Here is a 21,834-nt window from a genome sequence, read left to right as displayed (position 1 = left end):
GCATAACCGGCGTGTCAACGTGTTGAAAATGTGTCAAGTTAGAGAACCGAACCTCCGTTATATCTTCAGGACCTAGTGTCGTTTCCTAGTTGGTACAACAAACAGACAAGACCACGATCAACGCTGCTGGATTAGGCCATTTATGAGGCAATATTCCTCACCCATCTTGTTTCCTGCCTTTCTGTTTGCATGCTGACACAAAAACAGTGCCGTCCACCACCCAAAAAGTCTTAAATGCAAACCTGATGTGGCCAAGAGGAGCAGACCAGAGGAGGTTTTCCACAGCCATAAAAATACATGCCCTTTACAGCCGTACGCCATCAAAATTACATCGCCTTTGTTCTCTTCTTGTATTAACTGTGGACACTTTGTGCGTGTCAGTTTGGACAGGGAACTTGACATTCATGACACACACGCGTGCACAAACACACACAAGGTGCACCGAGAGGAGAAAAATGAGAAGCAGAGAAAGAAGGTCATTAAAATTTCAGGGCGACATTGGAGAGGAGAGAGGAGCGAGCGGCCGCGGCAGCAGAGGCGCAGGCCTCCCCGGCAACTGGCCTCATCAGTATGAAAATGAGCCTGCTGTTACCGTGGCTGCCGTACGGTTGCCATGACACTTTGGTTGCCTTGAGGACATGGAGCTACAGGGCAGCACACGAGTGTAAGCATGAGTGTGAAGAACTTTCGGCTGCTGTCTTTTAATTTAAGTCGTCTTCTGCCAGCCCGAAGTGCTGACTGTAACAGTGAAAACAGAAAAGTCAACAAATATGACAAATGCAGTATACGCATTATTTACAAACAGACAAAAACCTGAATTTTCAAGGACTCTAGATAGTTAGAAAAGTTACAGGAATTTAGATATTAATTAAATGTCTTTTTATATTTACAGGGATACACACCTGGGACTCTGAGGACGTACATTTCTTTTATTTTACACCTTGTTTTGTTTTGGTCTATGCCATCCAGGGACCAGGTTAGGAATAAGCGTTCAAACACTAATGACTAATGCTGAAATCTAATGCATCTCATACTTGGTAAAATCGTACAATTCTGGGACTCCACCCATTAAAACCACTGAGCACCTCTGATTGAAATTTAGCTCATTTCACCATGCCCACCTCTAAATTTCCCAGTGCACTCCCAGTCTTCCTGCTAATAAAGTGTGGCTGTGTGGAGCTTTAAACCAGACGACCTCTGTGCCAAACTGACCCAACTTCAATGTCAGGGCCAATCGCTGGCGATTAGACTAATACACTGAGACAAAACCACACTAGGAGCATAAGCATTGCTTTGCACTGAACTTTGCACCCTGAATTCTTCCAGGTTAGTCCATCAGCACCAAGATTTACTTTAACCTCATGAAAAACCTTTGGCCAAACCACCACATACACTTATTTCATCATGCAGTGGGAAACACTGATGAAAAACAGCATCTTTTACACCACATGAGCAAAACCACTGCTGACCACATTGCTTTTAGCAAGAGTTGGTTTGGTCACAGATTTGGCTACCTGTGACCGTTTTCTATTCTAAATTTGAAGAGATGCATAAATCTTAAACGTTTTGATCCATAGACATTCAGCTTTCTTTTTCATGATTTAGTTTTTCTTCATATCAGCTTTGGCACTCGACTTCCCTGCCACTTATAGCAGTGATCATCACACATCAGCTCCTTGTTTCAGCGTCGAAAGAGGCTTTTTCTAGCCCTCTAGCAACTGTTCAGAAAATCCCCTACCAAAAAAAGTACTGCTTTGCAAAAATTGTAATTGAGTATTGTTGTTGAGCTAACTGCAGAACAAACGTTTCGCAAGAAATAAAAAAGGGCTTACTTCTAACATTATTTCTGAAAAGCCCTGAATCCCCCCAAAACAAGGTATTGAAAACATCATCATTAGTGTAATAACACAAAGTATAAATAACGTGCTCCTCTCCATGCAACATTTATTTAGCATCCAAGTCAACTTTTTATTCATTCCACTGACTCTCTCTGGGTTTTTGTACAAGACATGATATATGCTACATACAGTGCAGAATGGCGCAGGACAGTCTTATAATGTCTCATCGCTGTTTTGCCCAATTTGTGTGTGAACAAGCTGTGCAACACAATGCAGTTTACACAACCACCACCAACATTAATATAATTGATTTATTTATTTAAATGATCGGAATCACTGATCTTCCATCACATATGCATCGATAAACAACAGCAAACATGTTAGACATGCTGACAATTTGTAATCCATCCATCCCCCTTACAGTAGTGCAGCACTTACAACTTAGACAACTGCATCATAAATGCAATAAAGTTTCAGTGCTATATTCTGCAACTTTTAGTGTGGCTGTATCTAATAATATTCAATATTCTCTGCATCATCAAATAAGAAATTTAGTTCAAAAATGGCTCAATGAAGAAGAACATTAAAGTGTTCTGCCTCAGTCTCCTGGATACAGAGTTGATAATATAAGCACTATGGGGAACACTATAAAGAAGCCAGCGTGGCTCTTAAAAGAGCTCTCTCTGATCGGTGGAGAGAAGCACCGAATTCCAAGTTTTTTTTTACATGATCATAAAGAAGTTATGTAATAATAATATTTTAAAAGAGAACATTCTAATGTGTCATTTTGACATTGCAGAAAAACTCTTCTATAAAATGGTGCAAACCTATGATCTAATCCTCCACTGAATATTTGCCAAAACCATGCAGCCTTGTTCATGTGCGCATTAGAAAGAAAACACACAAAAACCAGAGCAAAAAACCCAGCAGGCAGAGAAACAATAGCACCTCAAAGCGCCTAGTCCTAATACTATTCAACACTTATCAGGAGATGAGGAAGTGAGGCAGGGGGACATCAGAGGGGGGAGAGGAGTCGCTATCTGGGGAAGACCAAATGAGATCCACATTCATCACAGCACACGCTGTTTTATTTCATTAGAGGAACAAAATGAGAGACATTTATAAAAGACAAAGTGTGCCGGGAAGAATGTATTAACAACATCATATTATTCATTCATGGCAACTCCCATGGGCTAATGTGCATAGATGGATTTGCCAGTTGTCGTCAAATAACATCAACACAATAGAAAGTTTACTAGTGAAACATGGATAACGCCATCTGCTGATGAACTTTCTGTGAAATGACTGAAAGCTTCAAAAGAGATGATGGGAAGAGACGTGCAATTAAAAAAAAAGGAAGTACTCGCTGTAAAGAAAAAAACAAACAAACAAAAAAATCGTTTTTCTCAGACAATTTTGGCGACAACTTGATTCGACCGGTTTAATGGAACAAATTTTTTTTTTACTTCGGCATCCTTTTCAGAAGTCCAGCTGGAGACACTCTGAGAGGCATCGCCACACTTTGCAAACCACACAATCAAGACGTCGCCCATTCCCGTTGCTGGGAGGGGGCCGAGCGAGCAAAGCAAAGGATAGAAGCATTAATAATTCAGGGTCGAGTTGGGGGGTTAATGGCTAGCAGGCAGACAGGCAGGTACGAGGGCCGGCGGCCGATGTGTTTTCCAGCCGAGTCATTGTTTGTTTCCTGGATGTGGAAAAGTAGAGGCAGGCAGGCAGTTTTCAGGCCCGGGGGCTCATTAAAGATTAATAGGAGAATCCATTGGGGTCTGTCCTTTCTATCTCTCAGACTAAATGAAGTGGTCTGCACCTGGTGTGTATGCATGGGAGGGAGACTGAGTGGAGTATTGCTGCACTTTAATGAAGTGTTGCCCACTCCCCTGTCCTGCCACTTTGACCATACTGTCACTTATGAACTGATGCGAATGCACACATAAACGCACACATAAACGCACACACGCAGACAGATAGAGGAGTGAGTGTTATTTGCAGAAACGAGTACAACTTTCTGAAGACGCTAACACAAATCTGCAGAGACCAAATGCAAACATTTTGACGTGGCAGGAATGTTAAATGTGACGGTGAAGCGTAAATGTTTAAAACCATTAACAACCGTAGTTACAGTCATTTGTGGCATCGTACCTGGATCCTTTCATTTCTTTGAAACTCGCATTAAAATTTTAAAATCCCGATCCGTTTAAATATGAATGATCGTGTCTCCGGAGTACGGAAAGTTTTTGATCATTAGGTTTGATGTTAAAGCTGCCCATCATAGTGACAACCTCTGAGAAAGACTTCACAGGAAGTGCTTTGAACTGGTGCAGCGGTGAGAAGCGTTGATTTGCTTTGTCAAGCTGACTGTTAGCAGTGCCAATTAAGTCAAGTCAAGTTGAAAAAAAAAAAGAAAAAAAAGAATCATACAAAGTGGCGCCTCACATAAAAATCAATCTTTGCAAAATGCTGCATTTTTAAAATCAGTAAAAATAAACAGCAGGTTCAGGAATAATGAAATTGCCTTTATGATGGCCTTTAGCAAAGTATAAATAAAGCTTTATACGCACACAGGCAGGCTAATCAGGCATTCTGTTCTTGGCAATTTATTTTTTAGATTTTAAAAACAGAATAAATAGACTATATCAGGTTGCCTGTGTTCAGTTGCAACCGCTGGTCAACATCCATGACCCGTCAACTTAGGTGGTCTTATATGATTAGTGTTACATACTGGCTACTGTGCAGCAAATATGCAGTTTTAAACAGTAAAATTCAAAAGGACACTCCTTAAAATCTCAAAAGCGAACGATAAAAATATAAATACATCGCAAAATATCATCATAATATAGCACCTTTTTATTTTCAGTTTCATTATGATACGAGGTCTAAATCTTTACTTTTAAAAACACTTAAAAATGAATGGTGCTCATTAATATGTGATTTTTTCCTCCTATTACTTCAGTACTTTTGCATTGGAATTGGATTGCCTCTGTTTTATTTCAAAATGTCATATATACATGCAGTTATATTGCATAGTCCTATCACTTCGATGAACATTCCTTTTCAAGATAACCAATGCTACATTAAAACACAAGCGCACAAACATTTATCTGTGTTAACTGGTATCTGTGTCCTCTCCAGCAGAACTCCATATGTTCCCAACCGGATGAAACACTGAACTAAAGACTATAAATTAGCCTTAACCTTTAACCTCTAACCTGAAAGCCACCACACACCATCTGTGGCTGACAGACAGATGAAAGTTAAAGGTGGACTTCAAATAAAGCTCCAGACCATCTTTGCAGCATTCGGTCTTCTGTGAGCGCAACACAGCTGCTGTAAGCTTTTAAGCTCTTTTTTTCCCCTCATGGAAAAATCCTGTAACGTTGGAGATAATGATGTGATAGACTTTAAAACAGAGAACTGGTTTGTTAGCATTAGCACTTTGCCTAAAATAACTCAAGCAGAGCAACTCATACACAAGGCCAAAGTGCTTCAATAGAATGAGAATCTTTCCTTAAAGACAGACAATAACAACAACACCACAAAACCACTAATAGTTTCTGGGGCCGTGGCTGTGTGATCCTTTCAGGAAGAAATAAAAACAACAACAACAAAAAACATCTACTCAATTTCTTGGTGAGTTAGACAACAAATACAGACAGCTTCAGATTTTCACCAGAACATTTACTGAAAGCACTCAAAAGGTTCATTAGAGGCCACCTGAACGAACTCACACATTTCATCACGTCAAGGGATGTAATGATCAAACATGGCTGCACATGACCTTCGATGTCTTATTCACATTCTGGCAGAGAGGAGGCAAACATCCACCTAAGAGGATAAAAATAGCAAATAGTAAAAGAACACTAGCTCATCTCAAGTTCAGCTTTACTAGCTTTAAACATTTGATGCAGGATCAAATAAACTCGTGTCCCTGATAAGTTTGATATTGCGCTGCACACAGTCCAATCCATCCCGACACAGAGACGTATAATGAATGCTGATGCTTGTCTCCGTGCAAGACCACAATGCATCATTAAAAGCAAGCTTTCAATTACAGATCCCTGCACTAATTCAATTAGTCTCCTTTGAAGACACTTTGATAATGGGATCCAGACGGGCGGACGGCATCGTCAATAACTCGAGGATTTATTGAGCCAAGGGGACGTTATCGGAGTTTATATCATCCTGGCAGCCTGTCGCGGTGCTACACAAGGAGAGGAGAACGCTACGTGTTCACGTGAATTGTGCGGTTTTGCATGAAGGGCATATTGAAAAATATATAGAAGATTTCAAAAGATAACGTGCAATTTTGAATGTATTTCACTTTCAAGGACTTTACTTTATCTTTAGTGTGTGCATCTTTGTGGTGTCACTTCTCTTAAATCCTGGCACAGAGAAGGATTTGAATATTTTTCTTGCTCTTAAATGAGTCCTAAACAATTTGCTGTAAGAGTTTCCCGTATTGTCACATGGCTGAACGGTTCCTCCAGTGTAAGGGGAGGAAATGTTCCCTCGTTCTAGTGAGTGGTGCTTGTTAAAAATGGAATAACAATATTTTATTGTGTTTCTGTATTGAATTACAATGAGCGTTAACTTAACTGGTCCTCCTCAACTTTTAAAAGCTTGTTTCGCCTGATCGTTTAAACATAATATGAACAAAGACGACCTTAACTTCAATCATTTGAGTTCCTTTGGTCTCAGCCCATTTCAGTTGCTTTGGGACCATTAAACCGGTTTATGGCGTCATGCTATCTGCCCATAGATTAACGTTGCCATTGGGAGGTCACACAGTGGTTTTTGAAGTCCTGCTTTGAAGCCTCTGTTTAGTGTGTGCATCTTTTTTTTGTTTTGTTTTTTTACAGCCTGGGTGGAGGGCAAAGTGCATCGATACACTGTATTGGTCTAACATACAGCAAACAGATACCAGCTCATTCCTGCTGAGCAGCATACAAATAAAATCCTGTATGTTCTATTTTTGGTGGACTTGCTCAGGCTTTTGTCAGATAATTGCATTAAATGTATCCTATAACACCAACACCACAAGCATGGCTGTTTGCCCAGTACAGTGACTCTAATTAGCCGCATGCGTTAGCATCCACCTGTCAGTTACAGCAACCATGACATATATAATGCAAACTTTCTATAGCCAGCGATGTTTTTGTATCGAACTGTAACATGTTTATTTTATTTCTGCTCTTGCGAGTCTACGTGGACCTTCTTGGTTTTGTAGCCTTAGTCAGGTTTACAGTGTTATCCAACACCATTAGGATGAACTAGACCACATATAGTAAACCAGGCCCCACATTAAAGTTCAGGGTTCAGCGTTAATAAGATGAAATCGGCTGCATTTCTTTGGTCACGTCTGTTATCTCTGGGTTCTGTGTCTGCAGCGCCAGGCTGGCATGGATCGTTTCCCCCGGCTCAGGATTATTTCGCAGTGACTCAGTCCCAGCCAGCTTTCCTTTGTTGCCAAACATCCCAATCAGTTTGATTGATCTGCGTAGTTCTCTCACCGGCCAATGTGAAAGCGTTAACTTCTATTCAATAGCAACAACACGTCCATTCACCAGATGTGGGCACATTATCTTCAACCCATCCTTGCACTGGCACAGCTTTACGATGATCCCATCTTCAAACTGTTGGGTTTCAGGCGTGGTTGGACTGGTGGCAGCCGTACTACAGATTCCAGCTCAAAACTAGGAGATGCAGAGACCGTTATTCCTCAAGAAAATTCCTTATGCAGGTAAATTCTGTGCCGGTTACAGTGCCATCACTCCCAATCCACAGTCACCTTCTTTGAAATCATCTCCCTCCCTCTTAATGCCTCTTTCTAAAGGCCTGCTGATACAGCGCACTTCCAACACACTCTCTTGTGAAGGTCGTTTGCACCGTCTCTGATTGTGACCCTTATCAAAGAAGCTACTTTTCCTTCTTTCAATGCAAAAGGGCATCACCGTGCAAATATAATTCTTTCTTTGAATGTAGAGGTCATCCTCATCAACTCTCCATATCTGATGTCTCCCGATGAGCCCGATGAGGAGGAGTGCGTTTGACGGGCTAAATGATTTCTCAAGGCCACTCTGCAGAATAGTCACTCTTCTCATTTCTTCTCTATATTTGATGGTTTCAGGTAAAATTATCCTGTGTGTTTTCTTCTGATTTATACACGTCTCACAGGGCTGGATTGTAAGCCCTTTATTTAGACCGGTAAATAAAACATTAAAAAACTCATCCCCTCCTTGATCTTACTTGATCCTCCAGAAGAGTGTGTAAATGTTTATATTTTCCATTTTAATGTGTTCAGCTTTCCTGACGGTAGGATATTTTTCTTCTTTCTCCTGGAAGGAAATCTTCCCATTTTTTTTATAATGTATTTTTTCCCCGTCCTCCCTCTGCTGCGCTCTTGTAACCTCGAGATAGTCATAACATTTTTATAACTTTGCAGACTTTTAACTTTAACTCTTCTGAACAAAAGTATTGTGTTAACTCTTTAGGTTATTCCATTACTGCCAGTCCCTAACAGCTCTAGGTCCCCATGGTTCTGGTGAAAGGCCTTTGCAGAACAGTGGCGACTATGGTGACTGTGATTTTCTAGGTAAATGTACAAAATCACATTCCAGAAAAGTTTAGGTGTCTTTGAAGACCAAAAAAAATGCTGACAGTAACGGCACGTCCTTTCCTCGGCCCCGTCTCCACACATACAGCACTGTTTCTGCGACACTCATGTACCTCATGGAACTACAAGAGGCAGCAGTAATATCGGCGTGCACAAAATGAGACTTCCAGCACTTCCTAAATTACCGCAGAGCCGCTGTAGCAATCCACTTAATTCAACTGCAATTTCTCCGATCCAATTCAATCAAAGTGGCTGGGGTTGGTGGAGGGGTATCAGCGCACCAAAATATGCAATGCAATTTACTCAAACATAATAGACAATGGAGGCCTCATCAGGAATCAAAGCAATTTCAAAACTCACATTTTAGAAGAGATGTCCCCTAAGAGCTCAGTCAGTCTCGTTTGAAGTAAATTTGTGGGTTGTGTTAAAAACGCTCGTATTGTGAGTCTGACTGAAGACGCGGAGGAGGGCAAAGGGGGGGTTTCCCTTTTAAGCCAACTTTATTCCTTTCCCAAAGTTATCAGATGTAGTCTACAAGAAAAATAAGTGAATACAAAGGTTACAGAGAGGTGTATCAGTATTCCTCCAGAGAGTGAAGGGGAGATGAAGCGAGTGATGGGACAGAGAAATGAAAAACTACAGAATAAAAGGAACAGTAGATTGAGGGAGTGACTCAAAGGATGACAGAGAGGCAGATAGCGAGACAGACAAAAACGCATTACACGAGGGACAGAGAGCCACGACAAACCTCGTTCAAAGGATGACAAATGACACTTTGAAAACTCCCAGCTATAAATCTGAGGGGATTCTGAGATCTTCTGACATTTTACACTTTCACACTTTTGGCTGTCAAAACAAAAAAGAAGCTGAAAGTTTGAGGTTCTCCGGATGTGTCAATCATTCAAACGGAGTATTTAGAAATACTAAAGGAGAGTCGCACGAGTGAGCTGGAAATACCACCAGGGGGTTAACTATCTAATGTTTGCTGTGGGGGTTATACCTGCCATTGTCACTCCCGAACACATCCTGAATGGTGACGCGACATCCACTGATATGAGTCACACAGAGTGGAGGTACGAGAAACAGGAGGAAGAGCGAATGTGTTCGACTTTAAACCATATGCATCCCATATGGAGAGTCGAAGTATGTGGCAACTGGAACAGATCAAGCCTACACACGTTGCACTTACTTGCATATATAAACTTTGAAGTGCAATTCATTCCACGTAGAGAGCAAATAAAGGGGATGGGGTGCATATGCGTATGTTGCAAAAACGTGCTGCATGAAAGTAACGAGGCACGGTGCCATTGCTGAAGTTCTTGCTGTTGCGCGTGTCAGCTTCTAAAGGTTTTAACTCAGGAAGCTAATCAACATGAATGCTCAAAATAATGAGCAGTGCAAGCATGTTCAGTTGGACAGAAAAAACACAGACCGAGTCTGCTGAGGAGGGCTGCGTAATTCTTTTAAACTGACCTCCCGGGCTGATTAAGCTGCTGATTGATCTTTTAAAAGTCACGAAAGAACTGTCAACTTCAAATATACCATGATTCTTTGCATAAACAGTACATACCAGCTGATTACACTGAAGCTTTCTGAGCAAGCTCTGCACTAATGCAGCATGTTCAAATCTCTGCAAGTAAGTTCAATTTCAGACAAATATCCCGACAGAGGAAGGAAGTGGTGAACACGTTTGAAGCAATATTTACTTCCTGGACATTCTAATGGCGTTAGCGCAACGAAACGTCTTTTATGTTGGTAGTTTTCTGAAATTATTCACCTGGAGACAGAACACAGCTGGAGTGGCGAGGGTGTGGGGAATGTTTTAGAGCATGAAGAGTAGATATCATTTATAACAAAATGATCAGATAATGAACCCAAGTACTTCCTGATGTTACAACGTCAACCTTTTAGCTGCCACAGTAACAAAAACCCAAACAGCGTTTTCTTTATAGAGCTTACGTCAAACTTGAAGAAGTTTTTATTCATTTGTGTGCTTTCATCAGAGGTCTTAGAGCTACCGCAGGTCTAATCTTCGTGGTGTATTCGCCATATGCCCTTACAACAGAGGTGAGCAGCATGGGCCGTGACCAGTCACACAGCTTGTTATGTGATGCACCATTTACCAAGATGACACTCCCGATAGAGCCGCTGCAATAGAGCAAAATAACAGGTAAAGCTGACCAAACTACCCCTCTGAGAGGAAGGGAGCTATAGATAATAGTGACAAGAAACACACACACACACACAGCGGTAGAGATGTCAGATTGAAAGCCATTATTCTGACTGACTCAAACTGTAATGGCTGCAGCTGAGAAGAGCGTGTCTATATAAACAAGTCAAGGGGAAAAAACAAAACTTCTCTCTATCGTCTCCCTCTGGCTTTTTCCTTCCTGCAGCAATGCGTTCTGTACCTTCAGCAGAACTTCTGTAACTCTCACAGCACCGTTGATGAGTCAAAAACTTTAGCTGAGCTATGACTGAACATAGTGCATATATAAGAGTGTTTATTCTTACTATTAAAATTCAGCGAACTGTAATTTAAAATAAGCCCCAATTTCAAAATTTGATAATTTTTTTTTTTTACATTTTAGAGAAATCCACCTAGGGCTTACAGCATGTCACACATTTGACATTTTTTGGTCTTATCAACTGGTGATTTGCATTTATTATAAAGTTTTCTGCATGTTCTGGACCCTTTCTGGACAGAAATCAAAACTAAGCTAATTAACAAATTGAAATTCTCGTGTTTTGCAAATGAGGGCAAAATGAATTAATTTGTAGTGAACTGGCAAATCACTCTGGAGCCTAAAATGAAAAAAAGTTTCATCTATATTCACTATTGCAGTTTTATTCAGATGGTTAGAAAAATGCACTTTGAACCTGCTTGCAGGTTTTGAGATCAGCTGTTTTGGATGTGCACTCGTCGTCCTTCATTTCAGGACAATCTGCTCGACTCTTCGGTGGGCAGGTTTCATTTCCAGAGCACAACAGACCTCAATAATCAGCTCCGTCCCTCTTTTGTCAGATCTCTGATTCTCCTCTGATAACAGCTGGCACCTGCTGTTGTCATCCTTCTCATCTGTCTTTGATCGTTTTATAGACCGCCGATAAACTCTGTTGCTCACGGAGCCCGTAGAGCGCTGCAGATGTACAAAACTGAGATCCTTATCTTGGATTTCAGTCTCTGCTGTATGTGTTTCTAACCCTTGCTGAACATCAACAGGCAACAGGTGGATTAAGTTTTGAGAAAGAGCTACCATCTGTCCAACCAGCGCAGGTCTCTTTTAGGTGTAATTACTTCTTGGTAGCAGGTGAGCAACATGGAATTACATGCTCGCGTGTGTGCCTGCAATGTTCTGACAGCAGCTTGCAGCCTAAGATGGAGCTCCCTTTGGGAAAACTGTGTACCCACAAGAGGGGGAGAGCTGTCTTTCATCTCTCCTCCGTCTCTCTGTTCCGGCTCTCTCCCTGCGTCCCTCCCGGTTGGAAAAGATCTGGGCTCCCACAGCTCTCTGTCATATTAAAACCAAAAGATCAAAGGTGATGAGGAGTGGAGGACCAAAGAACAGACAGAAAGAAAAGAGAAATGAGAGGAGTCAAAACAAAGGGACTGATGTGAGGACGGGATATAAAGAGCAAAGAGAAGAGGAGGATCAATAGAGAGAGATGAGGAGCGGGATCTGTGAGAACGGAAAGATGAAGTGAAATGGAAAGTTTTTTGGAGTTACAATGTGTCGCTCTAAAAAAAGCTGACGCTAATTCTACTCAACTAAACGTCTTCCTGATTGAAGCAGAGGAAGAAAAAAAAAGGAGGGGGGTGTTTAAGCAAAGAATTTGTTCAATCAACAGCAGCGGAAGCACATGTCAAATAAACAATGATGAATATGTGAGATTGGATTTCACACGTGGAGACGTTTGTAAATGAAGGACGGAGACATGCAAGTCAAACACGGGCGGTTATTCCAGGTGGCTTCGAGGCTGTAAGCGTGATGTCCTTGTCCTTCAGTCATGTGTGAAAGAAACTGTTACTGTAACCTTCTTATTATTACAACAGCAACATCACTCCTCCTCAGAGGCCTTTAGAAATACAGGAAAAAGAATAAAATGAAGCCATCTCTCTGTGTATGAATATAATTAATAAAAACAACTCCTCCCACGGAACATGAAACAACTACTACACAAAATTAACAACCACACTGCTTAAACAAGCTAGCAATAGCTGGTCACAACCAGCAGATCGTCATTTCAAGGTCACTTTGATCATGTTTGGCTAAGTACATAAACATCTGAGACTTCATTCTCACAGTTCAAGTCTGTTTAAAGTTGAAACATGAGCTGCAGAAGGGCCAGCTTTGGCTCTATGGGAAAAATACAGAATTAAAAGAAATTTGTGTAAGCACATGTGAGCTGGCAATGGGACTGATGGGCCGGTGCAACGCTGGCTTGAATAGCATTATTCTGCTTTTAACCTCATGATCATTGAGATGGATGATAAATAACTGCCAGTATGTTAACACTGCAAGCTCATGGAGATATTCCATATACTTCCTGGATCGTATTTCAACTTCTCACAGTGTAAGAAGAGCCTCCTGTTAGACATAGCCAGTCTTGTCACAATACCAGATTACTAGATATAAATGAATTTAATCTTTTGTTCACAAGTATGTGAAAGAAAGAGGAGGTGGTATGACAATTAGGTAGATATGTCCTTAGATAGTAAACATGCCATATTACTCTGTCATTAGTTACAATTGCATAACTGGCAATAAGTCAGTTACTTGACACATGCCTCTTTGTTCTTATCTTTATCTCTTAAAAAACAAACCTTTTCCTCTGTGTGCGTTTTGTTTTATATTTGTATTATTTGACTGTAAGATTCCCCCCAGATATGCACCCAGACCTGGTGACTGTGTGAAAAAGGCAAATAAAAGATTTCATCTTCATCTTATCTAGCAAAAATTAAGCCAGAATGAAGGTGCAGTGTGCGAAAAACAAAGTACACTCAATGATTTACAACTTGTAGAAGTCCCTTTAGCAGTAATAGCTTAAAGTAAGCATTTTCTGTGCTCTTTTCATATTATTAGATGAATTTTGGCTCTTTCCACAACCTTGCTTTAGTTTATTGAGATTTGTCTGCACAGCTCTGTTATGGTCCTGCCTCAACATTTCAATCAGGTTGAGGTCTGGATTTTGACTGGGCCATTCACTTGATTCTGTCTTTATTCTTTTTCCCACCAGCCATTCCTGCTGTAGATCTGCTGGTGTGCTCGGGATCCTCGTCCTGTTGCATGGCACACTCTGTCAGACAGATTGGGTCTTTGGCATACAGAAGTGGTCACGGTCAACTCAATGACTGCAAGCCTCCCAAGTCCTCTGGCTGCAAAGCAAGCCAAAATCATTGCCCCTCCACCATTTAGCCTGACAGTTTAATGTGTGGCCGTTTGTGCTGACGTTTTCTATGCTAACTGAGGCCTGTAGAGTCTGAGATATAGTTCTTGGTTTCTTTTCAGGGTTTTTTGCAGGTTCTCTGAACAATGCACGGTCTGACCTTTGGGTGAATTTGGTGGGGCATCCACTCCTGGGAAGCTGTCTCAAATGTTTTGCTCTTGCGAATAATCTCTCACACTTTAGAATGACGCACTTCAAATAGTTCTGAAATGTTCTTACAACCCTTCCCAGATTGATGGACAGCAACAATTGCTTCTTTATGATCATTGCTGATGTCACTGCGTTAACACTTGAAGGCTCCAGTCCAGCAAACTATCAAGAGTCCTGCTTTTTTTAGGTGCGCTCACACTTGCTGATGATGAATTAATTAAACAGATCTGATTAGCGGCACCTGGCTGCTACTTAACCACCTTAATTCCTATGGAAGCAGGAAGGGTAAACTCAGCTTTTTTCCACTGATTCTGCATTTTTGGCTTAATTATTGTTAAATAACCAACAACATGGTGTAATAATTCACCTGAGATTGTATTTACATCATCTTTAAGACCTGCAGAGGACCAGATTATTATTTCCATTATGTCCTAATACATAAAATGTCACAGCTGAAAGAGGGTGCACTTTCTTTTTCACATAACTGTATACATATACTATTCCTAGTACTCTTTACAAGTGTTAATGAAGCCATTTAGTCCTAGAAAAGCATAGTTTTATCTGTGCTGTGGAGATTTTTTTTTCTAAATTAGCACTACTATAAGTAAAAAGGAAAAATGTATAAATGACAGTATGCTGTGGTAGGTGTATGTCATGTCTGACGAGTGGACATCAAAGCTAATGAGCACAAATGTTAAGATGAGAAAGAAAAGAAAAACTGATTGAATGAAAAGAAGACTGTAATTACCTACAGTGTGCATGGAGCTGAAAGAGTGGCACAAAAAAAAGACATGAGGGTTATGATGTATGAGACAGAATAACAAAGTTCAAATTAAAATAATAACATTGGAAGAGTGAGAAGGAAAAAAAGATTAGAGGCTCATTATAACAAGGTGACAGCAGATTAACACTGTTCACACATCTGCAAACACACACCTACAGCATTTATCGATACACTCATTTACACCACACCAACATATTGTACAAAAACAGAAGGAAACACCTTCAATCTAAGCTCCACAGCAGCACCTACTGGTCGCTTGCACAGAATCTGTTTGCACTGATCGTACTGCTTTCACCCATCACTTTCATCTGTCTTATTAACGCACAGACACACACACACAGACTCTATAAGTATGCACCCACAAATCTCCTGAACCATCACACAGAAAATGATATGTACACCAGACAGCTGCACAAATGGAAAAAAAAAACAACAACAAAATAAAAGAAAATCATATACACAGAGACACAGACATGCCACAAAACTTGAACATGCAGGTTTCAGTGCACATACGAACACAGTCTCACACAGTCTGAGGTGATTTATGACTGTGCGGCTCAGGTTTGCATGATTTATCCTGCTAAAGCTGCACTGTGCACCTGAGGGACTCAACCCTCCACTACACACAATGCATGGAGGCTTGTTAACGGCAAAGCAGCAGAGGAATGTGCGTTTGTGTGCGTGCTTACACAGTTTTGTTTTTGTGCACACTTCGAGTGTAATTTGCTTTTATTGTGTAGGTGTGCACACGGCCATGATCACTCTGGCTAAGGAGTGCCTTGAATCCATAATATAAGTATAAGGTACTTCTGTGTTTTAATGAAATCTTCGTGTACGTTTATCATGTGGACGGATCATAACATTGTGCTAGTATCTGCAAGCTTGCAACGTAGCATGTTACTCGTGTGTAGCAAAGCTCACAGTGCAGATATGCAAAGGCACTGACATTCCTGCACAGGTCTGTAGGTGTGTGAGCAGATCCACCGTCAGAATGTCTGTAACAACAACATCCCCAGTGAGCCGTGTGAAGCCTCCATCCCACCATGAAAGATAACCTGGTCCCCCAGCAGTCTAATGGCTGAGGACACGCAGCAGCAAAACAAGCTTCTGTGATCGCTGCATCACATGCTGTGATACACTGAGCTGCTTTATGCTACCAAGGATTTTTTTTTTTCTTTTAATATTACATTTTGAAAAAAAAAAAAATCTCAGTTTTTTTAAAGGCTACAGCCAGTTTAATGAGGTCTGTACTGTTTCTGAGGCCATGGCGGCTGCAGCTTTGTCAGTAGATGGTCTGTAGCGAGCACCCCTGGAGCTGCTGATAGAAAAATCAAAAGCATTTTCTTCAAAAAATCATTTGACTTTATTTTAGTTGTCTGGAAAGAAGTCTTGCTATCAAATGGTAATTGTTTTAAACTAGCCCACAGTCCACCACTCACCTAAAAGTATGAAACAATCCTAATAAGAATACGCAGTAAGCAGATTACTCCTTCTAATCGTGGCATAAATATGCAGATACAACAATTAATTATAAATTAAATAAGTAAATAGAATTAAAATGGTTTACGACTTCAACTAATAGAAAAAAAAAACCCAAAAAACAACATTATGCCTGAGTTTAATGATATGTATGAGTGTTAGAAATGAGTTGAGAAGAGAAAGTACATTTCCTGCATTAACACTATGGAAGCTCCAGCTCTGGGTATCAGGAATGTCAAGGGAAGGGCTCCAGGCATATTACACATGCACAGAAAGAAGCTCACTGCGGTCCTGTGAGTTGTTCATCCCAGTTCTCAGTTACTGAATTTTTAGGTAATAAAAAGGAGCCTTTATTTGAATTGTAAAAGTGTGAGTTGGAGTTCTTTACTTTTTTTATCCACCAATCTGATCTTTTTTTTCTTTCTTTTTTTAAGCAATTTATTACAATTTATTAATTTGCTGACATTTAATGGACAAATATACAGTTTTGTATCTAAACTACATAGAAGTGCAATTCACATAAACACAGATGCCAGATATTAAAAAGAAATACACCCAGTGCACCAAACAGAAGCAGACATGCACTGACCTGCAAGGCCTCAGAGACCGCCGTCGAAGACTGACCCTGACATGTTACAGTGAGAGTGTGTACGCGTGCGTGCGTGTGTGTGTGTGTGTGTGTGTGTGAGAGTGTGTGTTGTCAGGGTTCAGCTCACTAACACTGCAGGTGGTTCAGTGGCTTTTGGTATTTCCTCTTAATTGGTTGATTTGCAACCCACTCGAAAACTGTTTGGATTTTTGACACCTGCTCACAGCTGACACACAAAACACACACACAACGCATACACACACACAGACGATGCCACAGACATGTTAATGCATAAACACACACGCACACACACACAGATGCAAAGATCCATAAATGCCCTCACGACTCATGAATATACACACAAACGCAGACGGCAGCACAGTGCAGGCCTCTTTTCTCTGCATAGCCTCGGCACCTCCACCCGGCTCTCATTAATACACACTCGAATGACAGCTCGCTGTTGCCATGGCGACCCCCTACCTGTTGCCAAAGGAGGCTGGTAGTTTAGGGGGCTTGTGAACGCTGCTCAAAACTATTGCAGCTCAATTTTTATTTTTATTTTTTAGCTGTGTGTCAGGAAGCTGCCAGTGCTGCTCCAGGCACGCACAATTAACCACTTTGGAACAGAGAATAGTTTCATTCATTTTAATGCAATTCAATCTGGCTCACTTCAGTGCAAAGCTATGCCCTGTTCTGTGCGTTTTGTTATGAGAGAGGCTGAATTCTCCTCAGGAGTAAAATAGGCCTACTCCAATATATGATGCTCTATTCTAATTCTTCTCTTCATTTTCGTACTCGTCTGTTCGACGTTATTCATTCCGGGAAGATAAGATGAAACTAACTTGAGGAAATTGCTTTGCTTAATTCATCATTCCGAGCTGCTCTATTCTAATTAAATCACTGCATATTCTATTCTTGCTCTGCTATTCTTCTTCGCCACACCATTCTATTTTATATTGTTAACAAAGGTTTTATACACTGCTGGAAAATGGCTTTCTGGGCTAATTGTGCCGTGGAGGGATTCTTCTTGCTTCTCAAGAGGAAGTTTAGGAACTATACAGAAACTGTACATCCATTAAAAATACATGAAATATTCCAAATCAGCACTATTAAGAGAAGATGCTTAAAAATCACACCCTTGCTGCAGTTTCTCCCACAGGTTTTTATGCACCACGATAACTTCAAACTCTACAGTTTTTTTCTATTCGTCTATATTCTGCTAATGTGTGGTGTTATTTTTTTAATGACCCATGGCTTACATGCCTGTGCAGCCATGTTGGCCAGGGATTGCTGGGGTTAGGGTAGGATGTAGGGTTTTAGCGTCATTATGTGTAAAGTTTGCATGTTCTTGTGAATGCGTGGGTTCCCTCCAGGTACACCAGCTTCCTTCTAAAGCCCAAAGACACGCAGTTAGTGGGGTTAGGTTAACTGGTGATTCTAAATTGCCCATAGGTGTCAAGCTGAGTGTGAGTGGTTGTCTGTCTCGCTGTGTTAGCCCTGCGTCAGACTGGCAACCTGCCCAGGATGTTTCCTGCTGCTCGCACTATACATACACATGCGCACACAGAGGTATGGACCTAAATGCTGTATGTTTAATTGGTAGTTAAATGTTGACCTTTTATAATATCAAAGGTCAAGCATATCCATGTTACACCTATATAGGTGATTTTTCTTGCTTCAGCACTGTGTGGGTGTGTACAAATGAATTAAAGCTGAAATCTCAGTCACTCACTTATTTAGTTGCATTCTTTAGGGAGGGGATTTTTTTTACCTTGATCATTTTGATTTTCACATGGAGTCTAGTGAGATGGCTTTCCTTCAGCCTGAGCAAAGGTCAATCAAAAGTCTGTTACACTGTGTACGAAGACGGTGCTGAAAGTGACAACTGATAATTAAATGGCACCGTCTTGCTATAGTCAAAGTGGAAGTAGATGCTCATATTAAATGTTTTTAAAGTTTAAAATAATGATGGCATATGCACAAATAATCTCACGATTCAGACTGCTCTCTTTTTGCACTCCTGGTTTTGGTTGATTTCAACAAGACTTTTCCCTTTATCGGTTACTAGATGAGCTGCACCCCAAGCACAGCACATGTTCTGTCGACTTAAATTTTTATCCAACACTTCCTGCTTTGACCTAGCTACTCTGCAGGTTTTCAAAGTTAATCAAAAATGCCTTTATTGTGGTAAAGCTAAATGCACTTAGCAACAAAGAATCCACATAAAAAAAAAATCTTTTTTGAACCCAACAGGAGGTAAAGGCACACGCTCACTTCACAGAGGGCTTTCATCAACAAAGCTCAGTATGAAGCTAGTTTTTCGGTTATGCTAATGCTAACACTGTTCCACCTTAAAAGCATTGTTTTACATAGTAGATAAATCCAGCGGCACACTTCAACTTTAGTATAAGATAAATGGGTAATTTTTCAACTTTGACTCAAACAATTTAAAAAAAAAATACAAATACAAAGCTAAAAATGAACATTTGTTTTTACCTAAACAGGCAGCAGACTTTGTGCTATTTCATAATTCAGACATGATGTCTAAAGACAAAACTTCTCAGAGGGCCGGGTCTGGTTTAAAGGGTTGCATTTCTATATAAAACAAAGAAATGTCTCCTTTTCATTTAAATTCAGACTAACAAAATGAAATATAGCGATGAACAGTGTTTCAGTCAATGCAACAATAGAATAAGACAAACGAGAGCATTTTAAACTTAATAAAGCAGCAGTCACGGTCTATAATCAAGCGTATACCAGCAGACTTTAGCTTCAAACACAAGCCACCCCACCCCCCTGGTCTGGTATATCTCATATTCTTTCATTTGATTACAGTAAAAGTCCGGAACAAAATCAAGGCTTTTCTCATCATGCACTAAAGTTGCACCATCCTTCCTGGAACAAAGTAAGCTAACTGGAGCTTAAATCAATGTGATACAACCCTGCACACAGAGGGTTCCCGTGCAGAGTCGGCCAACACAAGCAACTCGTGAGGTCTCAAGACTGCGTTTGTAACACTGCAAAAACCAATCCAACTTTACATATGATGTAATGTAACAAGATTCAAACCGTTTCATTGGGTTTTTTTCTGCTCGGCCACACACACACACACACACACACACTCACTCACTCACACTCCACCTGAGCTCTTGCAGAGCTAGCACAAAAAAAAGCTGTCTCTCTCCATCACAAGGAGAGAGACAGCTTCAAATAAGACAGACACACACTCACACACTCCAAGGCCACACAGAATATTGTAGTTGGTCCTGTCATTGTGGGAGCTGTCAGGATGAACATATGGTTGGGGAACACGTGCTCGAGTGTGCATGTGTGTGACTTTAGGAGGGCAGATGGCTTTCAGCAGGTCATTAATACCAACTACACATCCTGCACTTATCCCATCACTTAATCCCCTTCAAACCAAAACCTGTTGTAAGGCGGAAGGAGGAAAACGGCGCAGCCCCAAACTAATAAATGGTGACAACATGTTGTACATTTAACCCATCAACCAGTTTACGAAAGACCTTATATAACAACAAAGGAAGCAACCACTTTAAGCTAAATGGCACTTTGCAGAGAATCTAAGTGCTTAAGACAATAAATCAACATTAATCCATAAACAGTTTCAAACTGCTTTTAAAGCTTCTGAGAAACGGGTTAAATTGTTCTGGCTATTACAGAACGAGCACCAGGAAATTATGACATATCACAGATTATTTCTTAATGAGGTTCCACCAGAGCACAGCGTAGGCAACGTTTAGCTAATTGTAAAGCACATATGCATGAAAATGAAAAACAAACAAACAAATAGTTTGAATTTGTTACTTTTTTGTTGGGTGACAAAAAACACGCTGATGATGTTGGATTTCTTCATGAGCATGAAGAAACGGCCTGAATGTTAAGAAAATTCAACATTTTCAATTGGCCATGTGTTTAGCGTTAAGAGCTGACAAACCAAGAGACACAGAATCTAAATCGATTAAACGTGACGCATTCAAACCCAAGATTAGCTCATCTCCACAACCACACTTTGATGCTAGTCTTTATATGTTCAGTTTACACTATGGGCATTAAAGTGAAACATTTTAATGAACGCTCAGTTTTCACAACGATTGTGGATCAACGCCGAATCGACTGCTTTGTTTTCTTCCGTTTCATCTTCTGCATTATACAAGAGATCATCATTATTTCAACACAGGACTCGACTTTAAACCCAAGTCATCGAAGCTAAACAGTTCTACTAGTGCAAAGCTGAAAGGCCAACCAACAGAAAAACATCCTGAAGCTATGAAACTGAAAACTGTTCATTTCCAAACAGAATACAATCCAAAGGATACATGCAGATCATACCCAGTCATCAGTATTTATCGTGATATTCCGAAAAACTCCATGTTATACTTCATGGCATACATGACCCCAGTGGGAAAAGATCCCCCAACTCGGCAATGTTCTCGGGATCCAGTTAAACAAAACCACATGTACTACGGGTGCTTATGTTATTTACTATATCAACATTATGTTATTTCCCCATCCTCAGCTGCTCGCTCATTGTGGATTTATGGTAGAAATTCTTCACTTTTTAACCTTTCTGCAGAGATCCAAGGGGAGTGATAGAACTGCGCTTGGGCTCTGGAGTGGATCTAGGCCACTCAGACAGGCTTTCAAAGAGCCTGGGCCTGATGGGTAGTCTCAGGGTAGAACTGGCTGTAAATCTCTTGACCTGGAGAGTTGAACTTATCAGGTGTGCGCGTCATGTAAAGCCATAAAAGTCTAACAGATGCAGTGCTTTCTTCCGGAACAGTTGATTAATCCTCATGTCTTCACTTTCCACACACACTTTGGGAACAATACACAGACAGAATGCACTGCTTTGAAGGAAAGCCCTGGTAGTACACATGCAGAAATAAACCCCTAC

At 40.7% G+C, this 21,834-nt stretch overlaps 1 protein-coding gene and 1 long non-coding RNA gene across 9 annotated transcripts in view; both read right to left on the bottom strand.

Annotated features, from left to right (window-relative positions):
• Positions 1–21,834, bottom strand: part of LOC120737653 (partitioning defective 3 homolog) — a 242,640-nt gene that overhangs the window by 126,902 nt on the left and 93,904 nt on the right. The window lies entirely within an intron of this gene.
• On the bottom strand, positions 943–21,828 carry LOC120737658. The gene is made up of 2 exons (XR_005696798.1): positions 1,251–21,828; positions 943–1,195 (listed from the first exon to the last, which is right to left on the bottom strand). It is a non-coding gene; the product is annotated as an uncharacterized LOC120737658 (long non-coding RNA).

The sequence above is a fragment of the Simochromis diagramma genome, unplaced genomic scaffold (genome assembly GCF_900408965.1).
Source record: "Simochromis diagramma unplaced genomic scaffold, fSimDia1.1 OVJJ01000247.1, whole genome shotgun sequence".
NCBI lineage: Eukaryota > Metazoa > Chordata > Actinopteri > Cichliformes > Cichlidae > Simochromis > Simochromis diagramma.
Note: the sequence above shows the minus strand (reverse complement) of the source record. Positions and strands in the feature narration are given on the sequence as shown.